A 14,202-nucleotide genomic window follows, 5' to 3' on the forward strand; every position below is an offset into this window, starting at 1 on the left:
CTCATTTTCACATCCCTCTGTGCAGCTGCTCCATGATGACGCTGCAATCTTCCCCAGCTTGTACCTTTTGCTCTTATGAATGTGTTGCACCATGTGTTCTCCATTCTACCTGTTCTCTGGATGCATTGTTAGTGGCCAAGTCTTTGGCCACCAAGGCCCTGCCAACCAGAGTTTTCTTTCTGACTAGGTACTTCTCTCCCCACTTTTAAAAGCCTCCTTAAAATGACCTCTTTGACCATAATTTTAAGTAATTCACACACCTTCTCTCATGCTTCCTGTCCTCTGATCTCCTGTAAAACTCCTTTGGATGTTTGCTACATGATAAACACTATATAAAACAATATAGCATAGTTGCATTTAAACGGGGAGCTAGGGAAGTGCATTCAGGAGAAAGCAATAGAAGGCTATGCTGAATGGGTCAAATAAGTAGAGTGGGAGGAGGCTCATGTGGATCATAAACATTCGCATGGCTCAGTTGGGCTAGATGGCCTGTTGCTGTGTTGTAGATTCCACGTATCGGTCAATTTAAGCAAGATCTTTCCAATATGTAACTGAATTCGGGATAAGGTTTACAGGCCTGCTGATCGATGACAGCCCTGCTTGTGCATTCTGCATGCATTTCAGTCCTGCTCCTGCAATGTTTAACGCAAGTCTCCAACTACGACAAGGACAGACCAGTTGGATGAGTTTCCTGGAGAGCAGCTGTTGCTCAGGGAATCTGGGCATCAATCAGATCAAAACAATTTTAAATATTGTTTGAATAAATCAAATTCACCCAACAGTCTGCAACGACATTTCATGTTTCAAATTGTTAATGTGAGGGAATGATGGGCTATTTTCAGTTGTCATGAATTTAACTGGAAGAATCTGTGCCAAATTTGACACGTGAAGTTAATGGTCCACTTGTTCTCCCTATGCAGTGGAATCCCAATGATTATATCATCTTCACATGGCGATGGAAAAATACTGACCTTTAGTCGAGACATGCTGTTAATGTAGAAAAGGCAAAACGAGTGGTTATCCGGGCAGTTTCCAAAGGGTGGGTATCTTTCAAGGGACTCAGTCTTAATCGAACTGATAGTAAATAAAAGCTGTATTATAGATTTTAACCCTATAGAATTAAAAAAAATCAATTATCATGTCAAATATAAGCACAGAAAACATGGGAGGACCAATATTTCTGATCCAGTTTCCTTCATTCCTCTTAACATAGCAATTTACAGGCGCTAGGAAAACACAGACGGGAGAACTTGTTTCATTTTCTGAACTCACAAAATAGTGCAAACTGAACAATATTGATGCCATCCTTGAGTAAAGGTCACTGCTTGAAAAGGATGGTTCAGGAAGTCTCTCGAATAAATCGCTGATATTGGATTTCCTCAGAATGAAATGATGGTTAGTGCCACGATTTCCCCATAGAGTCTCCTGATCCCAAGATGTCCCCAGGTCTGCATAAATAACTAAATTCATGGGTGGAATGACGCCAAACAACTTGAAGGGATTTCCTGAGAAGTGTTTAAATGCAACAATTAGTAATCATGTTTTGTATTTTGCTCATGATTTAAATATTTTTTCTTGAAAAACAAAGAAAAAATATTTATATTAATGCTGATATAAACAATATCCCTTTCATACATGCATCCATCGAGTCATTTATCTATATCATTGTATGTATTAAATTATTGATCAATGAATCGATAAATTTATTTAGAGATACAGCACTGAAACAGGCCCTTCGGCCCACCGAGTCTGTGCCGACCATCAACCACCCATTTATACTAATCCCACATTAACCCCATATTCCTACCACATCCCCACCTTCCCTCAATTCCCCTACCACCTATCTGTACTAGGGGCAATTTATAATGGCCAATTTACCTATCAACCTGCAAGTCTTTGGCTGTGGGAGGAAACCGGAGCACCCGGTGAAAACCCACGCAGTCACAGGGAGAACTTGCAAACTCCGCACAGGTGGTACCCAGAATTGAACCCGGGTCGCTGGAGCTGTGAGGCTGCGGTGCTAATCGCTGCGCTGCCCATTCCATTTCCATTCATTTGTTTGTCTATTAATCTCTTTTTTCTATTCATCTATCTGTTTATTATCAACTTACATGCCAATGTGTCTTTATATCGATTTACTAATGTGTGTCTATACATGTGTACATCTATCTATTAATTTGTAATTAATATCAATTTATCTCCTTGGATCTCTGTACTTTCCTTTATTGCTCTCTAGCTCTCTATTGCATTCAATGTATTTGTTTACCTATATATCTATCTCTCCAGCTCTTTCCCAGTTCTCTAGTGCTGCCTTTCTTCCAATTAAATGCTGGGAGAGAATTAACAGTTTGTACATTTGACTGGTTTCACACACCCATTCGAAGATTTTTAAAAAATGATTTGGATTTATATAGCACCTTTCACAATCCCAGGATTTTCCCAAAGCCCTTTACAACCAATGAAGTACTTTTTAAGTGTAGTCACTGTTGTAAGGTAGGTAACATGGCAGCCAATTTGCCGATAGCAAGCTCCCACAAATAGCAATGTGATAATGACCAGATAATGTTTGTGTGATGTTGATTGAGGATAAATATCAACCAGAACACCAGGGATAACTCCCCTTCTTCAAAATAATGCCTTGGGATCTTTTACATCCACCTGAGAGAGCAGACAGTATTTCTGTTTAAGTCTCATCCAAAAGACAGTACCTCTGAGACTGTGGCACTCCCTCAGTACTGCACCGGAGTGTCAGCCTCAATTTTTGTGCTCGAGTCCTGGAGTGAACTCACAAATATCTGATAAATGGGCCTTGTAAATAATATTTCCCTCCTGGACAGAATTTGGAAGTTACATTTGCAAAACAACGTGATGGTGAGGTTAGTGAAGTGCGTTTTTGTGTCATTAACCTACCTGAGCATTATCTATTCATCTGTAAAATATATTTAGAACTGAAACGCGTGTCCTCTGTTCCAGTCAAGTGGAAAATGCAGTAAGAAATGAGCCTCAAAGTTACTGACACCGCAACACGTCCGTATGACATTGCTGTGTCACTTATTTACGGTGGCAGAGAATTTCAAAAGTCACTCCAGGAACAGATGGTGCCCCTTCATGATTTTGTTGTCCCTGGGTTAAGATGAGAAAATAAATCAGACAGCGTTCCCGCTTCAGGTGAAAGGTCATTAACCTTAAACGTTAACTCTGTTTCTTGTTCCACAGATGCTGCCTGATCTACTGAGTACTTCCAGCATTTTCTGTTTTTATTTTGGGTTTCCAGCATCCACAGTATTTTAGTTTTGCTTGAGGGTTTACACCACTGATTGCTCGCCAGCGACCCCTGCTGGAAAGTGCGCATGTGCCTATCGGCGTAGGAGGAGAGCTGGCTTGCCCTGCACAATTGAATAGCTCACTGTCAAACTTCAGATATAAAGCATATCTCCTTTAGATGTGTTCCTGTGTGAATGTGCCTCAGTAGTAGCTTGGCACCTTCAGAACATGGGTATAAATTGGGGGGAAAAGAAGGTAAAATGAATTCTGCCCATCATTGATTTTCCAATTGTTGTGAAACTCTTTTGGCGTCAATCTTCACCTGACACAGACTTAAAAGTAAATTTCCAGAGTCTCTGCATGTTGTGCAGAAACATGCACACTATGCATGAGTAACCACAGTCCCAGTGCCTGTGATTTTCCATCCATTGATTTTAATGGGTGGAAAATTCTAGGCTGTGGTACTGTTTCCTGTAAGGACCCTTAAAATCTAATAACTTCAAATGTGAGTGCTACCATGAGTAGGAAAGTCTCTTAACTCTGTTCTAGCTTTTGATTATAAGAAAGGCAGACACAGAGAATGTTTCTGAGTATAGGTTTGAGGATGCTGTGTTAAAATGTATGCTGCCCTGGTCAGACCACATCTTGAATATTGCATTCAGTTCTGGCCACTGAGGTTTTCGGGAAACATTCAAACTATAGAGGTGATGCAGAGAAGGGTCAGGAGACTGATTCTTACCCCTAAAAAGGATTGAATTCTGAGGAGACTGAAGAAACTGGGATTGTTAGCTTCGGAAGGAGTTGACTGAGAGAAGATCTTCTAGAAATATAAATGATATTCAACAGCATAGATATTTTAGATCTGGAGTACTACTTCAAGGTAAGCAAAGGCAATAGGGGGTGAAAGTTCCACATAGCCTCAGCAACAGATCAGTGGAAACCCTGGACCAACAGTGTAATGGTCATTTCTGCTGCAGTTACATCTGGATAATTAAACCCACACATACTCCAGATTTGCACTAAGAGGGCATCGGTTAAAACTGGTCAAAGGATAATTTAGGACAGATATCCGAAAGAACTTCTTCACGCAATGAATAATCAACACTTGGAATTGTCTTTTTGGTAAGGTTTGGAGGCAAACACCTTAGATTAGTTCATTCAAGAGACCAAAATGATTGTTTTTGTGTACTCACAGTTGATTTTCAAAAAATCATTCTTGGGATATGGCTATCTCTAGCAAAGCTGGCATTTATCTGCCATTCCTACGTACCCTTGAGAAGGGATGATGGGCCTTTTTCTTGAATCGCTGCAGTGCATGTGACGAATGGGCTTCCACAATGCTGTTAGGTAGAGGTTTCCAAGATTTTGACCCAACAATGATGAAGTGTCCAAGTCAGGATGATCTATGACTTGAAGGGAAACATGAAGGTGGTAGTGTTCATCTGCCGCCCTTGTCCTTCTAGGTTGTTCAGGCCGCGGGTTTGGGAAGTGCTGTTGAAGAAACAAAGATGAGCTAAGAGGGACCAAGTGGCCTCCCCCATCTGTGTCTACCTTGTGGTCTTATAAAGTACCCAGACGCTGGGACAGAATCTGCCTAATATTAAACATTCAGGGATTGGAACACAATCTGTGTAACATCAGGCATATAAATAAATGAATAGGTTCTAAGTTTGATCAGACCAGACAGCTTTATGAATCAACTTAGTGATGGGGCTTCGATATCATAATGATATGAACAATAGCAGTATTAATCAAGGCCTAAATTTAATTATATTACATTAATAAGTTAGTATTCTATTGATCTTCATCAATGATAAATTCACCACAGGTGATACATAATTAAGCACCACATGCTCCAGATATCATAAGAACATAATAACATAAGAAATAGGAGTAGGTCATTTGGCCCTTTGAGCCTGCTCCATCATTCATACGATCATGGTTAATCTTCTACCTCAATTCCGCCTTCCTATACTATCCCCATATCACTGAATTCCTTTAGTATCCTAAAATCATCTTTGTCTTGAATATATTCAAAGACTGAACATCCACAGCTCTCTGGGGTCAGGAATTTCAAAGATCTACAACCCTTTGAGTAAAGAGATTTCTCCTCATCTCCGTCCTAAATACCTTGTTCTGAGACTATGATTACCCTTCTAACATTTGCCCAGTTCTGATGAAAGGCTATAAACCTGAAATGTTAGCTCTGTTTTTCTCTCCACAGATGTTGCCAGACCTGCTGAGTATTTCCAGCACTTGTTGCTTCCAACGGCTGGGTGTAGTCCCAGCATTGGCCACCATTTCCGGGTGCGCTGCTGGGACTAAGAGCTGCCGACCCGCTGATTGGCCAGCAGCTCTATTAGGTGGGACTTCCTGCCTCAAGGAGGTGGATGTCTCGCCCAAGGCCAATTAAGGACCTGGGGAGCGAAAAATCCCAGCATGGCTCCTCAGGCCCAGCGGAGGCGGGCTCACCACCGACTTTTCAGCTGAGGATGACACAATGGAACCCATAGTTAGCAGCTGACTGTTCTATGCTCAGGAGCTATGATGTCTCCTAACAGCTTGACTAGTTCTAAGAACTGACAGATTTTCTCTGCCCTGTTTGAAAATCAGCTGCCCCTTTCTTTCCCAAGGAAATGCCCCATGAAAGTACGACATTATGCAGCTAAATCCACTGTTAACAAATTTCAGTCTTGAAATAGGTTATCTTCAATTATCTTGAATCTGCAATTCTGTAATTCTTTTATGAGGAAGCTACGTTAATAACGCATATTAAGATTAAAAACTATAAATATTCAATTATTTACTTCACATAAAGTCCATATTCATTCAATAAACTAACAGATATTAACAGAGATTACTAATTGTTATTAATTTATTACAGTGATCTTGGATCACAAATAAAATAAAATGTAATAAATATATTATTGACATGCAATTTTTATTGTAAAAACCTGGGTGATGGTGGACAGTGGAGGGGTGACAGTGGTGGTGATGATTAAGGCCCAGACTGCAGGACAGGACCAACATTGAGAAGAGTAAGGGTTAATTTTTACTCTTTAGCACTATTGGTGTGTAGTTTTGTGTGATGGGAATGTAAATCAGAAATTCAGGTGCAGAAGTTAACTGATTTGAATGGATGGAAATGGAGTTGGCTGTGAGTTGAGTGCACTGACCTCAGTGCCTGAATTCCCAATATGAGTTCCCACTGTGTGAAGGGGAGGTAAATCAAGAAATAATAATTCGTTGACATTAAGCTTGAATTTTAAAATCTTGAAGATTCTTTGGAATTTCCTCAAGGTTTCGACGGGTAGATCAGGGACATCCCCTTTATGAGAGGAGGAACTCTAAAGAAGTCAACTGAGTTCTGCAGTTTCGAGGTGCTGGGAAAGAATGAGTTACATAAGGAGAGGATGCAATGAGTCTTTATTTAAACATTGCAAGGAGAGGAGGAACATATAAGGCAGTGTATTTGGTGCTTAGAAAGGGGAATTGGCCAACTGACTGTCTAAACTTAAGGAAGGTCAACATTTAGTTTCTATTTTTGGAAAGGGATTTTACAGAAAGCATAAATTATAAAACTATAAAATATCAAATGTATCAATTATCTTAAATCTGTGCCAGAGGACACAGATTTAAGATAATTGCCAAAACAGTTAGGGGAAGATGAGAATTTATTTTTACACAGTGAGTTATTATGATCTGAAATGCAGTCTCTGAAAGGACAGTGGAAATAGATTCAATAGTAGCTTTTGAAAAAGGATTGGATATATACTTCAAAAGGAAAAATTTACAGGGCTATAGGGAAAGAGCAGGGGAGTGGAACTAATTGGTAGCTCTATCAGAGAGCTGGCACAGACATGATGGGCTAATTGGCCTCCTTCAGTGCTTTTGATTGCATGATAACTGTACCACGATTTATTGACAAGTATCTGAAGGATTTCTGCATGTATATAAGTGATATTAGCTGATCTCCAGTAGCAATGCTCACAATGAGTTGAAGAATAGGCTGTTTACTACTAATTGGGGATTATAGGTTGTGATGCACAAGGCCCACTTTCAGCCAGTTTCCTTACTTTTGAATTAAATGTTCTCCATCACATCAATTCTGATATGTTGCTATTTTAGTCACTCCACAGAGTATGATGGCAATGGTGACGGATGATGTGTGATGCTTCTAGGAAGTGTAGGAGATCAAAACTAGAGGCCATATATATAAGACAGTCACCAATAAGTCAAACAGGGAATTCAGGAGAAACCTCTTTATCCAAAGACTGGTAAGAATGTGGAACTCACTGCCACCAGGAGTAGTTGTGGCTAATAGCACAGAGATACATTATTGTCTAGCTCACTCCAAATTTGTTAGTTCCCATTCACTCACAACTTCCCCAGATTTTTGTGAAACTACTGTTGAAAGAACAGGAAAAGAAATTACTCGTATCACACATTTTAAAGTTTAAAGACAATAAATCCTGATAATTTGAAATAGATGCATAAATACTGGAAATACACCACAGGTCAGTTCGGATCGAAACAAGAAAGGCAAATTAACATTTGGCAGACAGCATTTTCTGTTTCTATTTTGGCAAAATTTATTTCTGATATATTCTCACTGAATTATAGGAAAACAAGCATTTGTGTTTATATAACACCTTATCACAATGTCAAAATATCTCAAGGTGCTTTGTAAAAATGAATTATTTTTGAAAAGAATTGTCCCCAGGTATGTGTTAGTAAGTACACGAGGTCCCCAGGTATGTGTTAATATATATAAGAAGTCTCTGGGATTGCTTTATTGCATGCAGAGTCTTGAGGACTTCTCAAGAGATCTGGTAGAGTGTGTTCATATTTGCAGCTTCTCCCCATGTAGAAAAGTTGAAATCCTTCGTTTTATGCTACATGTGCTCTCCAGCCACTTCCTCCGCATTTTCTGGGTGGCAGCAAAGAGACTATTCATTGCCCATGTTTTTCTCCAAATAGAAGTATCCTTTGAACCAATAACATCTGTTCTATTTAACGCTGCTGTTAAAAATAGACTAGGAAACCTTTGTTTTACACAAAGTTCCATTAAGTTTATAGTAAATTTAATTTTATAGAATGGCTGGGTGCTACAGTAGATTAGATACTGGCTTTTCACTGCACGAACCTGGGCTCAAATCCACCCAGAATTAAATGATATAGTTTCTGCTGTTTGCTGGTTGTGAGATTTCTATGAGGGATGAGCTTGGACATTCACAACTCAGTCTTGCTCAGAATCTCATTCATATGGTGCAAGAAGGAGCTGTAGCTGAGGCATGGGGTAGAAATTGGGGGGGTGCAGGGAATGTGGGTACGCTTACTGCATGCCATATTGGGGCCTAGTAGGCTGGTGGCTGGTTTGTGCCCTAAAAAGAGGTGTGGTGCAGCTGAATTAATAGGCCATATTGTTTCAGTAAAAGGGAACATGACTGCAAAATAAAAGCTGGGACTCTAAAATTAAAACAGAAAATGTTCTGATGATGAGTGCTCACCCGAAACGTCATGGCCTGTCTTTTCTCTTTGTACGTGCTGACTGTATGTCTACAGCGTTTCCACCTTTACTCTGCAGCTGACTGTGCCACACCTGGCCTGGTGGTGTCAGTGGGTATCTGATATCACAACATGTTCTATTTTCCAGCACTGCTATCTCTTATTCCCCAAAAAGCACACTATTTTTGAAATTGCATTTTTCTGTCTGTTTTCCAGCAGTTTTTCATGCAGACTATGGTCTTTTATAATATTTGAGTGTGCACATTAGCTGATACCTGCTGCTCTTTTAAACAATATGTCTGGGGCTGGGGTATCACCCTGAGACGGTTTGGTTGTTACTAATTGCTATAATCTAGGTTATCAGGGCTACGAGCGGTTTTATTGTCTATTCTAACCTGTATAATGGCTCTAAAGAATAAGTTCTCAAGCACATAAATTACAGATAATCCACCCCTTTTCACCTACTGATGTGAGGTCACTTAATGCCTTTGAACGTCCAACATCTATTACAAACCATAATATGATACATGGTCCATTTAGCAAGAACCTCTCAGCCAACAAGATGCAGTAACTCAGCTGAAATGAGTCAGCAATGGAATGAGACCAGAACCTTGAGCTAAAATAGAATTTGTTAAGCTATACCTCCATAACAGGATGTTGTCTGTTGAAGGAAAATAAATGCCAGTGATAAAGTATTTCTTCTGTTACTGTGCTCACTTTCCATTTATCAAATAATATGTGGACGTCTCAAAGCACTTGACAGCCAGTGATGTATTTTTGAAGTGTGGTCACTGTTGTAAAAGTAGGAAACGTGACAGACAATTGGCACATGGAAAGATCCCACTAACAGAAATGTGATAATGACCTGATTTTTTGTTTTAATAATGTTGGTTGAAGGCTAAATCTTGGTCAGGAAACCGGAGAGAACTGCCCCACTCTTCTTCAATTTTTTATGTCCACCTAAGGGGGCAGATGGCCCTTGGTTTAACATCTCATCTGAAAGACGACACTTCCAACAGTGCAGCACTCTCTCAATACTACACTGGAGTGTCAGCCTAAATTTTTCACTCGTCATTGGAGTGGGACTTGAGCTGATAACCTTCTGACTCAGAGGCAAGAATGGTACCCACTGAGTTATAGCTGTCAGCTCGTCATCACACAAAGATTAATCCACACTTCAGTAATCTGGGCAGGATAGGGTAGAAGAGGTAAGTCATTTAGATTCATTCAAGAGAAAGGTGATGTGATGAGGAGTTTTTTTTTATTACAGTTGAGCTATGACAGGCCAAATGGTCTATCCTGTAATTTTACATGGGATTATGTAAAATATATAGCTCAGAAACAGGCCATTCGATCCAACAGATCCATGCTGGTCCTTATGCTCCACACCAGTTTCTTCCTACCTCTCTTTAACCCTATCAGCAGAACTTTCCATTCCTTTCTCCCTCGTGTCTATCTGGCTTCCTCCTAACTAGGCTTTTGCCTCAACTACTCCCTGTGGTAGCAAGTTCCACATTGTAACCACTCTCTGGGTAAAGATAGGGGAGGCAGTGGCGTACTGGTATTATCACTGGACTAGTAACCCAGAGACCCAGGTATTGCTCTGGGGACATGGGTTCGAATCCCAGAAGGTGGAATTTGAACTCAAATAATAAATCTGGAATTTAAAGCTAGTCTAATGATGGCCATGAAACCATTGTTGATTGTTGTAAAAACCCATCTGGTTCACTAATGTCCTTCAGGGAAGGAAATCTGCCGTCCTTACCTGGTCTGGCCTACATGTGACTCCAGATCCACAGCAATGTGGTTGACTCTTACATGCTCTTGAAATGGCCTAGCAAGCCACTCAGTTCAAGGGCAATTAGGGATGGGCAGTAAATGCTGGCCTGGCCTGTGATGCCCACGTCCCATGAAGGAATATAAAAAAAAAATGTTTCTCCTGAATTTCCGATTGGATTTACTAGTGACGGGATCAGAGGTGAGCTGGCAAGATGGATACAGAACTGGCTCTGTCATAGAAGACAGAGGGTGGCAGTGGAAGGGTGCTTTTCTGAATGGAGGGATGTGACTAGTGATGTTCCGCAGGGATCAGTGCTGGGACCTTTGCTCTTTGTAGTATATATAAATGATTTGGAGGAAAATGTAGCTGGCCTGATTAGTATGTTTGTGGACGACACAAAGGTTGGTGGAGTTGCGGATAGTGATGAGGATTGTCAGAGGATACAGCAGGATATAGATCGGTTGGAGACTTGGGCAGAGAAATGGCAGATGGAGTTTAATCCGGACAAATGTGAGGTAATGCATTTTGGAAGATCTAATGCAGGTGGGAGGTATACAGTAAATGGCAGAACCCTTAGGAGTATTGACAGGCAGAGAGATCTGGGCATACAGATCCACAGGTCACTGAAAGTGGCAACGCAGGTGGATAAGGTAGTCAAGAAGGCATACGGCATGCTTGCCTTCATCGGTCGGGGCATAGAGTATAGAAATTGGCAAGTCATGCTGCAGCTGTACAGAACTTTAGTTAGGCCACACTTAGAATATTGCGTGCAGTTCTGATCGCCACACTACCAGAAGGACGTGGAGGTTTTGGAGAGGGTACAGAAGAGGTTTACCAGGATGTTGCCTGGTCTGGAGGGCATTAGCTATGAGGAGAGGTTGGATAAACTCGGATTGTTTTCACTGGAACGACGGAGGTGGAGGGGCGACATGATAGAGGTTTACAAAGTTATAAGTAGCATGGACAGAGTGGATAGTCAGAAGCTTTTTCCCAGGGTGGAAGAGTCAGTTACTAGGGGACATAGATTTAAGGTGAGAGGGGCAAAGTTTAGAGGGGATGTGCGAGGCAAGTTCTTTACACAGAGGGTGGTGAGTGCCTGGAACTTGCTCCCGGGGAAGGTGGTGGAAGCAGGTACGATAGCGACGTTTAAGAGGCATCTTGACAAATACATGAATAGGATGGGACTAGAGGGATACGGTCCCCGGAAGTGCAGAAGGTTTTAGTTTAGACAGGCATCAAGATCGGCGCAGGCTTGAAGGGCCGAATGGCCTGTTCCTGTGCTGTACTGTTCTTTGTTCTTGAATATCTTATATTTATGGCCCTTAGTTTTGGACCCGCCATAGAGTAGACGTCTACCACATCAAAACCTTTCAGAATCTTAGAAACCTCTATCAGGTCATAAGTTACTACGATTGGATGAACATTCGGTTGGCTGGCAGTAGAATGATAATGGGAGAATTGCAATGGATGCTTCACTCGATCATCTTTTTAATCAAATACCTCGTCCTATCTTGAAACACTCCTGAGAAATGCCAGCTGTAGTTGCCAGCAGCACTCTCCAAACCAATTTCCGCAGCAAGAGGGAAAGCCCTCTGAGTGTGTACGTTTCCCGAGCATGCGCTGAATCAAATTTAAGGGGAATAAACTCCCCCCCAGCGTAGGTTTAATCTTCACTTTATTCCACCCGTTCCCACACCCCCGACCCTTTTCGTGACTCCACAGTCATCAATAAAACCTCGCAAGCCTTCAATCATTTCAGCCGATGGGCAGTGTTCCTTGTTCCGGAGCAAACCGAACTTGCGGAGAGAGAGAGAGGGGGGAAAGAAGCACAAATTTCCTAGCTCCTTCCGGCGTATTTATTTGGCTGCAATGTTTGTGGATGGAATGAGTGAGTGACGGTAGCGGTTTGAGCAGAGCCTCTCTGCCTGATGCTCGGTAACGCGGTGTGGCTCAGGTTGATTTTAGCAGGATAACACGTTGCTCCGTCCCTGTTTATCTCCACTACTTGGGGAAGTATTGGATTTGCGATTTATTATCTGAAGAAAGGAGAATTGATGCAGGGTGACCATGGCAAGATCTGCTTGAGTTGGAGTGACTCTCTGGAGGTATATTGATGTGTTCTTTACCGCGCCCCCCCCCCCCCCTTTAAAATATCTAATATCCCCCTCCTTTCCTAATTTATACTTCCTTGTGCAGAACTATTTTTTAGATAAGCGACCAAGATTCCAGCGTAAAGTTCTGGAAATTAAATATTCAAATAATATGTTAGAAAAATGACCGCGGCTGTTTGCTCATTTCAGATTGCTAGAAACTATTTTGAGGGAATATCAGCTCCTTCCAAATATAAAACCAATGCAAAGTTGATTCAGTAAATTAAATTCAATTGAACGACCACTTGAATGCATCTGTATTTATGAAATAATAGACAATAGATTTGGAAGAGGGAATACAATATATAGAAATAGCAAATATTACATATAAATAACCACCTCCTGGAAACAATTGTTACCAGGTATTTATTTATTGAATAGAATATAACTTGGAATCTCTTGAATGTTCACAGTTTAAATGTTTAGAGTTTGCGAACTGAAACGAGCCTTTGTCTGTTCTCTTCCATGATTTCCCATTATTAATATATCATTAATATATATATTATTAATATTTGTGCTATCTTGTGTGTTGGGGATTCCGCACATTCCAGAAATTACATGGTCTGAAACTGAATGCGCGTGCGCGCGCATTATCCTGGAAGGCGCGCCCCCGGTCTGCCTGCTTTCCATTTTTGGCGAATGGTGTTCAGATTCGTGACCGCGCTTATTCTGAGCGTGTACGCGCTCGGTGAATTTGTGAGGATGCGCGTGCACCAAGGAGACCCCCCTCCCCCTCTCCACTCCCTCCCTCTCCACTCCCCCCTCCCCCCTCCCCCTCCCCCCCCCTCCAACCCCCCTATCCACCTCCACCCCCCCCTCCACTCCCCTCCCCTCCCCTTCCATACCACTCCCGCTCCCCCTCTTCCGCGTCCCCCCCTCCCCTCCCGCGTCCCCCTCCCCTCCCCTCCCCTCCCGCATCTCCCTTCCCGCTTCCCCCCTTCCCGCTTCCCCCCCTCCCCCCTCCCGCTTCCCTCCCCCCCCCCCACTCCCCCCCCCTCCCCCCCCCCCCACTCCCCCCACTCCCCCCCCTCCCCCCCCCACTCCCTCCCCCACTCCCCCCCCCCTCACTCCCCCCCCCCCACTCCCCCCCCCCACTCCCCCCCCCCACTCCCCCCCCCACTCCCCCCCCCCACACTCCCCCCCCCCCACTCCCCCCCCCCACTCCCCCCCCCACTCCCCCCCCCCACTCCCCCCCCTCCCCCCCTCCCCCCCCCCACTCCCCCCTCCCCCCCTCCCCCCCCCCACTCCCTCCCCCCCCCCACTCCCCCCCCCTCTCCCCCCCCCCTCCCCCCCCCACTCCCTCCCCCCCCCCACTCCCCCCACTCCCCCCCCCCTCCCCCTCCCACTCCCCCCCCCTCCTCCCACTCCCCCCCCCTCCTCCCACTCCCCCCCCCTCCTCCCACTCCCCCCACTCCCCCCCCCCCTCCTCCCACTCCCCCCCCCCTCCTCCCACTCCCCCCCCCTCCTCCCACTCCCCCCCCCTCCTCCCACTCCCCCCCC

The 14,202-nt window shown here is 43.3% G+C and overlaps 1 protein-coding gene across 3 annotated transcripts in view; it reads left to right on the forward strand.

Moving 5' to 3' along the window:
- The window catches only part of LOC137352068 (probable G-protein coupled receptor 153), a 117,955-nt gene that overhangs the window by 12,343 nt on the left and 91,410 nt on the right, over nucleotides 1–14,202 (forward strand). The window contains exon 1 of one of the 3 annotated variants that reach the window (XM_068017120.1): nucleotides 12,217–12,657. The exons of 1 other annotated variant lie outside the window; for it this stretch is intronic. The gene's annotated coding sequence lies outside the window, so the exon portion shown is untranslated. Of the gene's footprint in view, nucleotides 1–12,216; nucleotides 12,658–14,202 lie in introns of those variants that run through there. One more of the 3 variants, XM_068017121.1, reaches the window with a different exon arrangement.

Source organism: Heterodontus francisci, chromosome 37 (assembly GCF_036365525.1).
Source record: "Heterodontus francisci isolate sHetFra1 chromosome 37, sHetFra1.hap1, whole genome shotgun sequence".
NCBI classification, from domain to species: domain Eukaryota; kingdom Metazoa; phylum Chordata; class Chondrichthyes; order Heterodontiformes; family Heterodontidae; genus Heterodontus; species Heterodontus francisci.